This window comes from Tiliqua scincoides, chromosome 2 (genome assembly GCF_035046505.1).
Source record: "Tiliqua scincoides isolate rTilSci1 chromosome 2, rTilSci1.hap2, whole genome shotgun sequence".
Taxonomy (NCBI): Eukaryota; Metazoa; Chordata; class Lepidosauria; order Squamata; family Scincidae; genus Tiliqua; species Tiliqua scincoides.
The window spans coordinates 238,983,965-239,000,241 of NC_089822.1; the positions used below are offsets into that span (position 1 = coordinate 238,983,965).

The following is a 16,277-nucleotide window of genomic DNA, read 5'->3' on the forward strand; positions in this document are numbered from 1 at the left end:
GGATGTCCTCTCACAGCGATACAGTCATACCCCTGGGCAGAATACGAGCCCGTCTTCTGCGCTTTTTTTTAAAGCAGAAGAAATGGGAGTTGCTCAGCTGCGAGAGTGGCTGCTACTGCCCTGCCCTCTTCTCCCTCCACTCCGAGGCTGCCGCCTTCTGTGTTCACTGCATGTTGTTTCCAAAGCTCTTGGACTCCAACACCCATCTGGCAAGTACCGAGCATGCTCAGCTTGCAGTCCTTAACCCTCGCTGATCCTTGTCTGGTTTGGTCCTAGTTCCCAGCCTAGGATCGCTTCTCATCAAACTGTAATCTCTCTTTTCAACCCCCTCCCTCTTCCACTCCCTCTTCCCCCCCTTTCGATCTCCAAACCTTCCCGCTTTCCTCCCCCTCCCCAAATAAAACACTTCCTATTTTACCAGTCATCAGTTGCTTCCATGCAGTTGGCAAAGGGCCACACTTTACTTGGCCAGGAGCAGAAAAAGGGTACTGTTTTTAAAGTGATTTATTAATCTTGTTGTTTGACTGAAGAGGAGAGGCTGTATTTTTAAAGTGATGAATCTTGCTATTTGAAGGGAATACTTATCAGCCATTGATGAAGTGGTTGCCAGCCCAATCCTATCCACACTTTCCTGGGAGTAAGCCCCATTGACTCTAATGGGACTTACTTCTGTGTAGACATGCATAGGCTTGAGCTGTGCATATCCTAGTATAGGAGACAAATCAGCTTCCTAACCAAACCCTTATCAGCTCTGATATATTTTCATGATCTATTTTTGTTTTCCCCACCAGCTGCTGAAAAAATTTAATTTCATTAAATTAATAAAGGGTTCAATCCTATCCAAGGAGAATGGGAGAAATGACTAGTTGGACTGGGGTCCACAGGGGTGTGTGTGTGTGTGTGTGTGTGTGTGTGTGTGTAATGTTGGTCAGACTGGTTGTTCACAAAGTTCATTTGATAAAACAATTCTATTGATATGCTTACAAAGTTTTAAAAAATGAGTCCTCCTGGACCAGACAAAATCTACCAACTCCAGCATCCTGTCTCCAACAATGATCAGCAGCTGATCATTTATAAAGCATGTATATTGCTGTGTATTAATAATATATTTTAAGACCTGCATTTAATTAATGATATGATTAATATAATTAATATAGTTAATATATATTTAATATTTAATATTATATTTTAATATAATATTATATTTAATATATTTGATATAGTTAATATTTCTGGCCACTCTCTGTTTAATGATGTCACTTCCAGCCCTCAGGAACATGATGGGGAGTCATGGCCAACAGCCACGGGGGTCAAGGGAGCCACTGGCCAGAAAAGTTTGAGTACCACTGCCATAGGGGATCGCAATGAATCAGTCAGAAAGAAAGCTACAGATTAACAAGACAGACCTAATGCACAGTATAAATGATAAGAGAACTGTGAGATCTAAAATTCTGGCATTTTTAAATTATTAAGTGAGAGCAACAATTACAGGTAGATCTTGTCTCATTCAGTTCCCAGGAGCTGTATGACTGTCTTACTGGCACCACGGATACACCGATATGCTTCATATCTCTGGCAGATGAAAATCAGGATAAGCAAAAACAACTGGTCTACACATCACTCTTTAGAATTTAGAGAGCAATTTATTTCATTCCTTTCTGAGGATGGAGCAACTGTTCATAGAACTATACACATTTGTACTTGGGGAAAGCTATCTATTTTGATCTGACGTATTTTATTTATCTTTGGACATTTGCATAGACAAAAAAAGTCCCCTAAAATGTAATGCAATTGATTACAGCTTCTGCCATAAATTAAAGTTCTGCTCATTTTCAGTCAACATTGGAATGATCTGCCATTAAAAGAGGAGACAGATGGGTGAACTGAACTGAGTTTCTATTTGTGTTTCTTACTTTTTGTTCAGTCCAAACTCTGAATGCAAATAAGAAAATTGTTGACTGAACAGTTCTGAAGATGTTATACTTTAGTAGTTTCACAGCTAGAACCGCGAACACATCCATGAAGACCCCAATGCAAGAGCAACAAAGCATAAGAACTATGTGAGCCATAAATTCTTAACCTTGTCCCAGTGTACAAAAAGACAAGGGGGAAAAGAGTTTAACTTTCTTTAAGGTCAACAAAACAAGGTGAAGACATGAAGCTAGCACTTTCATAACAGGTTGGAATAAGGAAAGCAAAGAGTTTTCAGATGCTCCTGCCGAGATTCACAACCAACAGTGACCATGGAAGGCGAGAACATAACAGACATTCCCAGGACATCACCACCACTTACTTGTTGGATAAACCAGAGCAGAAATAATTAAACACTGGCCGTTTCAGACAGCCTGCCTGAATATGAGATGCTGTGACATTTAAAGTAGTATTGAAACAATAAGAACATAAGAAGAACCCTGCTGGATCAGGCCATAGGCCTATCTAGTCCAGCTTCCTGTATCTCACAGCAGTCCCACCAGATGTCATAGGGAGCACACAAGACAATAAGAGACCTGCTTCCTGGAGCCCTCTCTTGCATGTGGTAAGGGGCAGTTCAAACATTCTGTCCTCCAAGATTATGCAGTGATTGGATGGAATGCTGAATGGGGGAGGGAGGTGAGATCTGTATAAACACAATCCACCTCATATAATTTGGTGGTCTGGTCAGGTGGTATCATATGAACCAGTTTTCTTTTTGGAGGCTGTTCAAGGGAAGTGGATGCTGTTCTTGGTGGAAGAAAGGGGGGGCCAAAATGCTGATAAAAAAAGGCTGTCTCCCATTGAGTTCTAAGACCAGTCAAAAGGGTTTGTAGCCTCTGAGATGTTCTAATCAACAAACACTGACACTGAGTTGATTGCAAAATGCAGGGATGTCACGAAACTCTAGATCTAGTAGTTATTGGAGAACGATGGAAATAGGCTATCCCCTCGTTTGGGTGGTCCTGAAGATACACACAGAACAAACTTGTTAGGGTGTCACTGGCTACTAGCAAATGAGGACTTGTCTAATGAACTTGTAATGGCCCAACTACCTCTGCCATAAGGCAGGCTCTCAATCAGCTTTATTAAGCATCTAAAATGGGGAGAAACTGAAAGCTCTGTGAGACAATCACTAATTCTCTCACCACCAGGGCTGTTGGTTGGACAAAGGAAGTCCATAAAGTTCAAGCCAAGATATGAAAACCACGGATCAGCATTATTCTGATTTCCTCATCCAGGGAAATGGTTGGCAACCTTCAGCCTCGAAAGACTATGATATAAGCCTACAGCACCCGGTATTCCCAGGTGGTCTCCCATCCAAGTACTAACCAGGCCTGACCCTGCTTAGCTTCCAAGATTAGAGGAGATCAGGCATCTGCAGGGTAACAGTTGCTGCTCATCCAGGGAATTGGGATATCTTATTTACCTAATTCTGCTCCTGTTTTATACCGTAAGCCTCATACATCTATTACCCCTGGGGGCTGGGCTAAGAACAGGCCCTCAGTTTGGCTGTACTCGTCGTAAGAGGCGACTAAACAGCCACCGAGTAGATGGGACTTGTCAGCCTGGGAAGGCAGCTCATCTGAGAGAAGGAAAACTCTGATCTCAAACCTCCACTGCATTGTGGCTACATCCAGTTATGGAAAAGGCTTCAGGAGTCAACCTCGAGGCAAAATCCGGAGCCGGAGTCCCTGAGGCAGTTTGTGGCTATATACAGTCACGCTCTGGCAACTCCTGCAACGCCGCTGGTACCAACCGTATTGGCTTCTGCCTTTCCATTGGACCATTTCAGCGACGTGGAGAGGGAGGATTTGCTGCATGGGTAACAGTCTATCCTCCATATCCGCATTACCCAGGCTTCACACACTGGAGAGGACACTCTGTTCCAGAACCACCATTCAGAGTGCGATACCATAGTCTTCCGAGACTGAAGGATGCCAACAACATACATCTATTCAAACCCTTCACTTCCTGCTCAGGGCAACAAGTCCATGATCAATGTTCATAGTTCTGGAAAACAACTTAAATACACTACACTTGATTTTACTTTCCTTTTATTGAATTGTGCTGGCTTCAATCCCTGAGAAGCAAGTTAACCGTCTTCTGTGCCTTATTGATCATGGTAATGTACACCTTTCTTATCCTGGTTGCATGGTTTATTTCTAATGAGCATTTCATTATTAATTATCTACAGGCGACGGTACGTCAGATGCATTTAAGTATATCTGAGTAACTTCTATGCCTCTTAGAGAGTCTTCCCAACTGCTAAATTAGCTGCTCACTTCTGATACTGGTTCTTTGGTCAGTCAAAATTGGTCCTATCTGCTCACCAATTATCATCAGTTAGTTATGTTGACAAATTCTATCAAGAGCAGGGTGATCAGATATAACGGAGGACACCATGCCTATACCTTTAAGAAATGTTTAGAAGAGTGTGAATGTGGCACACTCACAAGGCACTCCAGCATTCTAAATGAATGGCGCAATCCTGTGCTGGCCTCTGCCAATGGGATGGGTGTGCATGCTGTAGCATATAAGCATTCTGCTCCACCACTCCCCACTGGGTACAGCATGCACCTTTTTGTCATGGCTGTACCAGTGGGGGGAGGAGGTGATGGTGGTGGTGAAGGATAGGATTGGGCCATAAAACCCATATTATGAATCAACAGGCAACCCAATCCTGACGTGCCCTGGAACAGGCAGGCCAGCAGGCCTGTGGTGTATCCAGCGCAAGTTTCAGGCAGCAAGAGGCTCAGCCAGCGACAAGGAGGAACTTTTCCCCTTACGATGGTGAGAGCCACAGATGGGGCTACTCAGATCTGAGCCAGGTGGTGCAAATCTGAGCAGCCCAGGACTGCCATGGGCTACTCGGGAAGGAGATTAGGGATCTGGTATAAGTGTCAGATTCTAGCCCTGCCTCTCACTCCCCACCAGCCTGCCCCGGGAATGCCCACCACCCATTCTTCCCTGCCTCTAAACACCTTCCTCCCACCTCCTCCCCGCCCTTTCCACAACCCCCCAGACCCCTATGTCGGCCGAGCTCAGCCGGTGCAAACTTACCTCTTCCCCAGGCCCACAGAACTCCCCTCAGAGTGGTGCAAAAGTGCTTTACGATAAGGGCAAAGGGCACAGTTTGGATTGCGCCCTTAAATTTTTCAATTGCTCTAAAGCAGTGGTTCCCAAACTTTAGGAGCCTGTCGACCACTGAGGCAAAAATTGGAATAGTCATGGACCACGTGCAACCCCCCCATCACACACAACTGAACACAAAAAATCACAATTAAATTTGTAATTAGAAAATATTAAATATTATTTAGATTTATTCTTAGGGATAATTCTATAGGGATGATTTGAGGGTGGCTGTTTTTGTGGCCAGTTGTGACTGTGGGAAGTCCGTTAGCTGCCCTCTCTGGTGGTCAGTGGGGAAGCATCTCCTGAATAAATGCTCCCCCACGTACTACCAGAGAATGTGGAGAACAGTCTGCCCACAGCTGTAACCGACACTTCAGGTAGAAATGATAGAAGACAATCTTTTCTTTCCCCCTAAGACCTCGTGGACCACTTTTCAGAGTCTCACAGACCACGTGTGGGAGCCAGTGCTCTAAAGTCACACATCTGGGTATATACTTAATGAAGTGTTTCTCAAGTAGTGCTACTTGTATCACCAGAGGTACTTGAGGTGGTGTCCTAACTTGTGGGATCCCCAGAACCCCACGAACTGGCAGCAAGATCAGCAATGCAATGTTGGACAAGCACTAGCGCTCAGTAAGAGGTTCAGCAAGCAGAGCTCCAGTATGCACTTTTCAGAAAACTCAAAAAAGTCCCCGTTCACCCTGAGCCTCTTATCAGTGTTTGTTGCATTGCACCAACAGTGGTACAGGTACCACCAGTGGTACTTCAGGTGGTGTCTGGTAGTACGCACGGGACCCCTGGGCACCTGCCGCCTGACAGCGAGACCAGGAACGTGACACAACAGACAGCAGCAGGAGGCTCGGCTTGGTGGGCAGAGCTCCAAAGCATGCTTTTCCGCACTTGAAAAAGCCCTCCCATCCACCCTGAGCCTCTTAATGGTGCTTGCTGTGTTACATTTGGTCTCCCAACCCAGAAGTAACTGGCGATGACATCATCACCAGTTACTCCTGGTGGTATTTTGAATAGCTGGAGCATGCGAAGTGGTATGGCAGAGGAGAAATACTGAGAAACACTGCCCTAGAAATGCTGACCTTATGCCCTGATAGGCTAAACAAGTCTGAAGAGAGACAAAACAGATCAAGAGAGAAAGAGGCTGTTGCACGGCACGAGTTCCTAGTGATGGCAGTGACTGTGTTTCATTGTTCAAAGCACAGCATCTGAACAACACCTAGGACTCCAAATTCTCATTACCTGAGGAGTTCATTCCCCGACATTTATTAATATATTATTAAACAGACCTGCGGGGGGGGGGGAGGGTTGAAAATCCATTCGGAAACGCCTGCAAGCTTTCTTGCCCATTAGTCTGATTTTTTTATAATGGGAAATACTTTTAGAGACTTAAAATTTACATAATGTTTCTAATCATAACAAAACACTTTTCCGATATAAAAATATAAGGGGAATGGAAGCGTTCACCACATTAACAGGCGTTCTCGGACAAGTTATGTTGCAATGAAATATTAATGCCTGATCATTTGTCATGTGTTAATTAGCAGAATAAGCTGTAGGAAGTCTGGATTGCCATGCAAATGTTAATTAGGTCATAATTTATGTTAAGCATTTCTAAGCAAAGGAGTCTAACATCTCATTTAGCAGCAGCTGAACTTTGGAAATAATTTCCATTTTGTAATAGCCATTTTTTTTTCCTGTTTGAAACTGACAGTTGCTACAGGTTAATAAATACCGGCATCCATATTAAAAGAAAAAGAAGAAAAAAAAGTCATCTTCTGGATTAAACACCCACATGTTTTATACACGGATGCTTCTATCTGGCCTTTTATTCGTTTCTATTATTCATATAAGATAGGTGCTGATCATTAGGGTTTGACATTCTCTCAGACAAAGTTTCTTCTGAAGTTACCAACTTCCATGTCTGTGCTGTCCTGCAAATCACCCATTTTAATTTACAGACTCCACCAAAATCTTGGTTTCCAATGGAAGAAAGACCTCCTGTTACCTTCCCCATAACTTTGCAGTTTTCCAGCCAATCCAGGTGAAATGTTTAGGTATGAGGAAGATGTGATGTCCAGTATATTATGATGGACATATACATTATAATACAATCATACTTAACATCTGTATATTAACTTTTGAGCACATCTACATGTTTTATTTGATGTAAATCCAACTATGTTAGGTACATACTACTATCTACCTATGGCAGATCAAAGAAGGGACATAGAGTTGGAAGGACAGAGTTGGAAGGGACCCACAAGTTCATCCAACCCCCTGCCTGTAGCAGAAAATTCTTCTTGGGTAGTGTTTCTCAAACAGTGGTACAGGAACCACCAGTGGTACTTGAGGTGGTATCAGTGGTACATGGACATCCCGGCAGCGAGATGAGCAATGTGATGTGACAAACATCGGTAGGAGGCTTGGCTTGGTGGGCACAGCTCCAAATCATGATTTTCATGCACTCTTAAAAAACCCTCCTGTCCACCCTGAGCCTCTTACTGGTGACCTCTCAACCCAGAAGTAACTATTGATGACATCATCACCAGTTACTTCCAGTGGTTCTTCCAAAAGATGGATCATGCAAAGTGGGACGGCGAGCTATAAACATTTAGAAACACTGTTCTATAGATGGACTGAGAGGGAGTAGCTTATCTAAGACAACCTACAGCACAATTCCATGCATGTCTACTCAGAAGTATGCTCTACTGTGTTCAATGGGGATTACTCCCAGGAAAGTATGTACAGGATTGTGCCCTAAGGAGTTCATGGCAGTATCCTGATTACTGCTCAGGCTTATCCACTACATACACCAGCTCTGTACTAGCATAAAATGCTCAAAATCTGGCAGAATCAGATAAATTAAGCTAGAAATTCTGCAATCTTAACTGGAAGCTAACATACTGGTTTCAAGGCAAAAATCCACAAAGACCAATGGACTAGATGGGGCTGAACATGAAGCTAATCCACGTAAAGATTATGACACAGGGCAGATGCATTAATTCTGAGGCTGCCACCATTGATCCTCTTGTCATGTAGGTGTTGTCACCATAGTACAACATCAACTGGGAGGCCTTACCCTTACATGCAATGTGCAAGATGGTAGCCATTTGCAGTTGTGGACCTACCATAAGGTCTGATGGGGCAAAAGATCCAGGCACGAGGTGCAAGAACCCCACAGAAGCCTCTCTGAGGCTCCCAACCAGAGGAGAGTCTCACAGAGGTTTCTCCAAAGCAGGTGGAGGTCATGTGAGGCTCTGTGAGCCTCAGGTGAGTTGGGGGCAGGGGCAGTAGTAGCCTGCAGGGGGCGCCATCGTGGACCTTTGCCCTGGGCGTGGGGCTGGGGAGGTGCACTGCTGGCCATTTGTTCATTTAGGCAGTGCATTAAGGTATCTCATACAAAGAGTGGTTCCCATAAACAGACTGTTGAGATTTCTCACTGCTTACACCATCATCCGCAGCTCCTCATGCACAGAGTCTGCCTTCAGCACAATCTTATTCATGTCTACTCAGAGGTTAGCTCCACTGAATCAAATAGGACTTAGTCCCAGGTAAGTATGTATAGGACTGTAGCCAAAGCCTTTGACCCAAAAAGGGAAAAAAGAAGTGTGTGTTTCAGGGTTGTAGTAATCTGTTTTGCAATGCTTCATCTTAATTTGCTTGCACAGCGATAAGAAAGCAGGGATGTGCTCTCATGGCTGAAATAGATGTGTTATGTGCTGCCTATTGGTTCTGTTAAGGTGAAGAGATAATCAATACGCAAGAGGGAGTTGGAGAGGCACCTTAATAGTACTGGAATAGTTTGTGTAGGACTGATGTGTCCATTAGCCCCAACTCACTAATTAGGAGATTAAAAGTGTCTGATTTCCCTGGTATTTTCCTCACTTGAAGTTCACCCTGGAGGCTTTATCTGATTGGGGGGACGGGGGGGGGGCACAACTCAGTGCTAATTAAATTCGAGCTGATTGCTGCCAAGGTGTGCGGTTGGCCTGCCAGTGGAAATTGCAGTCTAATGGATAAGATGTTTCTTACCCACTACCAGCAAATGCACCCATGGATAAGGAAGCAAGGCAAACCCACAGGCCCGTGAACAGGTAGCTGCACAAAAGAGCCCTGTTCTGCCTAGTCCAGCATTGCTTGCTCTGATGCACCAAAGCTCTGCAGGGTCTCAAGAGGAAGTCTTTCCAGCACCTGCTACTTGAGAGGCCTGGGATTAAACCAGGCACCATCTGAAAGCATACATTCTGCCACTGAATTAGGGCTTCTTCCCTCAATCAAGGTCAGTCTGAAAGGAGGATCAACAGCTGGGGGCTCCAATGGCTCTAACAGTGAATGGGATGTGCCACCTACATGGTGCGTTGTGGTGCCTGCAGTGCTTATGGTTTTGCTCATTGTTCTTGCTTGGGAACTGCGATTTAGAAACAACACGCTGCCCTTCGCAGCAATTTTTCATTGCTCTGCAGCCAGGGTGACCAGATACAATGGAGGACGGAGTGCCTATACTTTTAACCAATGTATAGAAGAGGGAATTTGGCAGAAGCAGCTCAACATGGAAGGGTTTAAAAAGCTGCACCTGCCAAAATTCCCACTTCTATACAATGGTTAAAGGTAGAGGCACTCTGTCCTCCATTGTATCTGGTCACCCTGCCGTCAGCATACAAAATTCAGAATGCATAGAAACCAACCCCATGATAGAGCACTGGTATAGCATTAGAGGCCAAGTTGAAAGGTCAGGACATCCCTGGCAGCTGTATACAGTAGGAGTGATCTCTGAGAAAAACCAGCGGGATGGTTTGGACGATATTCTCCTGCCAGATCAATTATGTTACACCTGCTCTTCCTTGAGACATCCTCACCATTATCAGATAGGCATAACAAACAAACAAACAAACAAAAACCAATCTCCATACACCATATTTGGGGACTAGGGACTGTGAGCCAGTTCCCAAGATTCTTTAAGCCAGTGATTTTCAGTGTTTTTCTTCTCATGGTACACTGACCTCTATAGTCTTCTCAATGTCTTCACCTCTTGTGATGTCACTTCTGGCTTCTGGGATACTTGTCTGGGTTCTGTAGCTCTGTTTCTAGAGCAACTGCAGCAGAGGAAGAGGGACAGACTATTTGTTACTACAGACGGTTGTCCTAGAAACAGAGCCGCAGAATCCGGATGAGTTTTTCAGTTATTTTCAATGCTCCAAACTCCCGTAGCACATCTGGTGCCCTTTCATGGCACACCAAATATGTTGTGGCCCACTGGTTGAAAATCACTGCTTTAAGCACTGTCCGAGCTCCATGTGATCAAAGCAGGGCCCACTCATGGTGTGTGTACATAACGGCAACTCTCCTTGCCATAGGAGATGCTCTCAAGTGCATGTCTCTAATTGCTCTGCTAATTTGACTTTTAAACCAAGACTATAAGCACATACGTCTGTATGATGCGGGCACGCACTGTGATAATAATTAGGACATGAAATAATTAGTGCATTTAGGAACAGCACTCTATTAATGGTACAATGTTTTTAAGCAATCAACTCCCGGTCGATTTCAGTTGCCACAAGGTACGTTTTTTAGCAACTGGGAGGGGGGGTCCTTCTCAGTTACCCGAGTTCAACCTAAGGCAGAGCTCTTCATCTCCATCCTGTTTGGCACCTGTTTGGCACCATCCAGGGTTTGAACGGAGGCAGCTAAAGCCAATTCACACATTTATTTGCAAGTGATGTAGCAATGCGAGAGGACTGGGTGCATGACAGAGATAAAAGGCAGTGAGCCAAAATTGCTTTCTCAAGACATGATATAAGCTATCTGTTTTTAGTAATCAAATAGCCAAAGATGAATGCGATATTTTACAGTACCTTCTCATTTGTTTTTAATTTAAATTATCTTGCTCCACAAAGCCAACAATACATGGGAGCCTCAGAAATGATAATTAGTCTTAATTTAACTGATTGTACATTCAGATAAGTTGCACATAAATGACTCCAGTTTCTCTTGGGAAAATAACAAAAGTATGCAATCAGCTGTACACACCAATTACTTTTAAACAAAAATTAAAGGACCTGCGGATAAGTAATTAATTAGCTGAGGCCACACAGAGAAGAGATACCAGCGCAAGTCATCTAGAAGTTTCACAGAGAAACTCTGAACCATTTGTTTCACATGGGTGGTATTTAGTAGCAGGATGTGGCTATCAGATGTGGACGAGTATTTCATGTGCTTTTGGTAAACTGCTTTGGATTCTATAGGAGAAAAATTGTATAAGAGCCCTTAAAATAAAATACTCCACATTTTAATGCAATCATACTTTGAATTTTGCTTACTTTATACCATAAAGTATATAGACATTAATTCCATGTCTTACTGTGCCAAGTCACTGAGTCCTTCTGAGCTTACCAGAAATGGACCATAGGTGGCAGAAGCGGTGGTAGTGGCATGTTTCACTGTACCATCACTCAATGGAGGGAATCTGCAGTGTCTGACTGGTACTAGCGGTTTGCAGGATTGGCCCTGCTATATGGATCCTCAAATGGACATGGACCCTTGGCCCGTGGCCAACCTCTGATCTCTTCTGTGGCGGCTGCTAGAAGTGTATACATGTTATTCAATTGCAGTTGGCCCCCTTGCCTGTTACTATAAGAGACTAGAGCTTGTGGCAACAAGAGCTCAGCCTCCAGTGTGATTGTACAATCCCTCAAAAAAAATGGTTGGATTGCATGTGAAATAACGGGAGGCTGAGGCTATTTTCATTGCAATGTGACAGTTGAAGCTTTGCCTCTCCTTCCTGCCTTGACCACACATCCCAGGCCATGAGTTCAAGATCTGCATCAGAGACCCTTCTCTAAATGCCTGCTAGGTAAAAGAAATGACTGGCAAACAGTTATCCTTCTCAGAGATGACTCCCTGTTTATGGAATCCCCTTCCTTGACAAGTACGGGAGACACCCCTTTTTAACATTCAGGGGATGTTAAAACCTACTTGTTTACCAAAGTTTTTAATACATTTTGCAATTTTATTATGTTTTAAATTTGTATGTTACTATTTTACTCTCTGCTTTTCTGAAAGATCATACGGCGCTACCCCCAAAAAGACTCACCAAAAAAGTGTATGCTGCATCCTATGGGGGAGGAGGCTATTAGACAGCCTGCAGGACGTAAGTGAAAAAGTACTTACCTCCTGGTAAGCTGCCTGATCACCAATCTCCTTGGTATATCTCCTTGGTGTATATCTCCTTGGATATACACCACATATATCCAAGGAGATAAAAGGGGAGGAGAGGTTTAAAAAGAGGGGATAAGGTTCGGTGTGTGCCATTTCCAATATATCTACCACTCCCACCTCCTTCTTGCCCCCGGTTCCTCCCCTCTCAACTCAAAGACATCGCTGGTCCTGCCACTCCTTCCTCCACCCAGCCCATGGCTCACCCCCACTGCTGACTTTCCGGCATTAGGGGATCCAGGGAAGTCACTACTCCATGTGGCAAACACTGCTCACAATTTCTAGCAGTGGCCCAGTCACATGCTACAGTGTGTCGTGTTTTGCGAAGTCATAAGTCAAGCTGCACTGCCGGAATGCTTGTTCCGGCAGCACAGTCCAGTGATAGGATTGGGCTATTAATTACACAAGTCAACACACATTTTGTTGTCTTAAAAATGAGACCTATTTTTGGTTGTATTTCCGGTGCTGAACCCAAAAATATAATCCATTTTGCCGAGTTGGCTCTAATATAGGGAGTGTGACATAGCCACCTTATATGCTGATTCAAGCAGCTTTCTCGTGAGGAAGCCATGGCATTGGTTTCCTCATGAAGAAGCTGCGTAATCAGCATACAAGGTGGCTATGCCGTGCCCCCCCCCCCAAACTAGAGCCAATCAGGCAAAACCAAAGCCATTTTTGAATTCAGCACCCCAAAAATATCCTACATTTGGTCAAACATCCTTGGTAACTAAAAAAAATATGGTTTCTTTTTTTGCAGGCGTGTGTTATTTATTCTTCTCTTGCTCTGTTTGTTTTCCTGTTGATTTGCTGGTTTTGCAGGCTGTTTTGAATACCCCTTATAGAGAAGCAGCTTATACTTTTTTTAATTAAAATGAATAAATATGAATGGTGTCAAACTTCCTTTTGGAAGAACATTGTCTGCTAAGCAAACCCTCACACATTTTCTACTTTTAGATGAAGTTACTTTGAATGCTAGCAAGTAGCATGTAATTGATGTATTTGCGACGTGAAAAGAGACCAAATCCTGGCAATAAAAGTCATCATCGGTCTCTAAACAGACTGATTTAATAATGCAGATAAGTAAACCAATAAACAGAAAAGTACATCAAAAGAACAAATGTCACAAATGTTACAGCTCCTTTACAAATGTAGTTAACATTTTGACATATTCAGGATATAGACATTATCTCTTGAGGAAAAGAGCAGAACTCATTTACTGAAGCCCCAAATGTCTCATGAAACCCAAAGAAAGGATAAGAAGGTGCAGCTTTTTAAAAATAAATACTGGTTCCTAGGCTGATTCACTGGTGAGATCAACAACATCCACATATTGTTTGCCTTCATACCCTGAATAAGGTACAAGACAAGGTAAAATGGGCTATAACTGGGCCATGACTTTATTCATTGTGATAGACTCTGCAGCAAAATCTAACAGTTCTAACACACTACCTTTCAGTGTGGGCTCTTTCCTTGGAGGAGACAACTGCTGCGGTCTGTTCTCCCTTGTGGAACAGGCATGGAATCCAAGCTAATGAAAATCTAAGCTTCCTACTTCTAGCACTGTAAAGAGGGTCAAGGAATTTCTAATTCCCTCATTTGCCCCAAGTAGCTATGTCTTTAGAGTTGACCTTGCAATCACTGTTTGAAACAGACCCAGCCATGAATTCCTCTAGGATGAGAGCCAGGATGATATAGTGGCTCCGGAGTTGGACTTAGACCTGGAAGAGTCAGGTTTTAAGCCATGAAATTACCTGGGTGACCACTATCTCTCAGCCTCATGTACCTCACAGGATTGTTGTGAGGACAAAAGGAGAGGAAGAACTATGTATATCACCCTGAGTACTTCAGAGGATGGGTATAAATATGCAATGAATGAATGGGTGTTGAGCCTCCTTTGACCAATCTGCTAGCCTTACAATACACACCAATCCCTATACTTATTTCACACTACAGGTCCAGCCTATTTATACACGGATTTTTTTATACACGGATTTGACTCAACACGATTGGCCCCTGCAAATGAGAAGGAATGTGCTGATCCCTGGAGAAGGGGAAAAATACATCCCTTTAAAATCAGTTTAAAAAACTGCAGTCCTTTAGCAATAGCCTCCTTAATGAGAGAGAGAGAGAGAGAGAGAGGGCAGCTAGCTGACAATCCATCAATCATTCTCTGTCCAGGCAACCCCTCCCTTCCCCCTGAGCACAGAAAGAAAGACACTGATGAAGGGAGGGGTCAGAGTGAATCATTTCTAAGCACCTTGAGAGAGGCTAATTGTTGGATTGTCCTCTTAATGACTCTATCTTAACATTACAAAGGTCAGCAAGGCTGTTTTTAAATCACCTGAGCAAAGAAACTTGGTTTTTTAAATTGATTTCCTATAGTGTGTTTTTTTGCCATCCACCTGAGTGCTTGGAATGGAACCCACGGGAATAATTAGTCTCAACCTATATACTTGCCTGTTGAAACACAACTAAGCCAAGTGACACAATACCTATTCTAACACTCAGGAAGAGGTGAAGAAAAACCCCACCAGTCAGGTGGAGAAAAAAATTTTCTACTCAGCTCCATTAGGCAGTCAGCTGGTCCCAGAGGCTTATCCTGAGTGGATGGGAAAGGACCACTCTGTTGTCTGATAGCTTTAATTTCTTTTACACATGCATGTGCATGTGTGTGCATGATGCTTGCCAAGAAAATGCGACCAATGCAACTAACACAATGCTTGTTCATTGGCACAGAGCCTCACATCCATAGGCCAAGAGGAAGGCCACATATTAAAAGATCTGAGCAATTAACCCCCTCAGGCTGGCTTGGATGAAGTGTTGCCTACTCCAAAATTCTATGGGTGACTGCACTTTGGTGGCACAGCAAGTTTGATCTTGTGGAAAAAGCCATCTCCTAGGAGCTTCCTGACTTGGGAAAAATAAGTAACAAAACAAAGAAGGACCTCCAATTCTAGGTGCCCTCACCAGGTCCATGGCTAAACCCAGTCAAGGAGCATGTCAATGAACCAATGGACCTCCTAAGCTAGCTACTGCACCCTCAGTTAACTGCAGCAACAAAGGCAGCACCCATCAAGGGCCAAGGAGGAGCCAACAAGGGCCATCAACTAATGAAGGAAGGTCCTTTGATGGGTTCCCCCCATAAAACAGCCCATAGGATTCTATTGCTGAAAAACACACAAAAACCTGGGTCACTAGGCCAGAAGGATCTCTCCAAACTGGCAGAATGGGCAGCAAAATGGCAGGTGCGTAAGTAAGTGTAAAGACATGCACATTGGGGCAAAAAAAATCAAAACTTCACATAATGGGTTCTGAGCTGTCTGTGACAGATCAGGAGAGAGATCTTGGGGTGGTGATGGACAGGTCGATGAAAGTGTCGACCCAGTGTGCGGTGGCAGTAAAGAAGGTCAATTCTATGCTTGGGATCATTAGAAAAGGTATTGAGAACAAAACGGCTAATATTATAATGCTGTTGTACAAATCAATGGTAAGGCCACACCTGGAGTATTGTGTTCCGTTCTGGTCGCTGCATCTCAAAAAGGACATAATGGAAATGGAAAAGGTGCAAAAGAGAGCAACTAGGGGCACAATCCTAACCAGGTCTATTCAGAAGTAAGTCCTATTGTGTTCAATGGGACTTGCTCCCAGGAAAGTGAGGTTAGGATTGCAGCCTAAGATGATTACTGGACTACGGCACCATCCTTATGAGGAAAGGCTATGGTGTTTGGGCCTCTTCAGCCTAGAAAAGAGGCACCTGAGGGGGGACAAGATTGAGACATACAAAATTATGCATGCGAAGGATAGAGTGGATAGAGAGATGTTCTTTACACTCTCACATAACACCAGAACCAGGGGACATCCACTAAAATTGAGTGTTGGGAGAGTTAGGACAGACAAAAGAAAATATTTCTTTACTCAGCATGTGGTTGGTCTGTGGAACTCCTTGC

At 43.8% G+C, this 16,277-nt stretch overlaps 1 protein-coding gene and 1 long non-coding RNA gene across 2 annotated transcripts in view; one reads left to right on the forward strand and one right to left on the reverse strand.

The window, feature by feature from the left end:
• The window catches only part of LOC136642121 (uncharacterized), a 68,897-nt gene extending 67,034 nt beyond the window's left edge, over positions 1–1,863 (forward strand). Inside the window, exon 4 of the long non-coding RNA XR_010793964.1 lies at positions 1,512–1,863. This is a non-coding gene — a long non-coding RNA (uncharacterized lncRNA). The remainder of the gene's footprint in view (positions 1–1,511) is intronic.
• The window catches only part of TAFA1 (TAFA chemokine like family member 1), a 396,155-nt gene that overhangs the window by 337,610 nt on the left and 42,268 nt on the right, over positions 1–16,277 (reverse strand). The gene's annotated exons all lie outside the window — the stretch shown is intronic.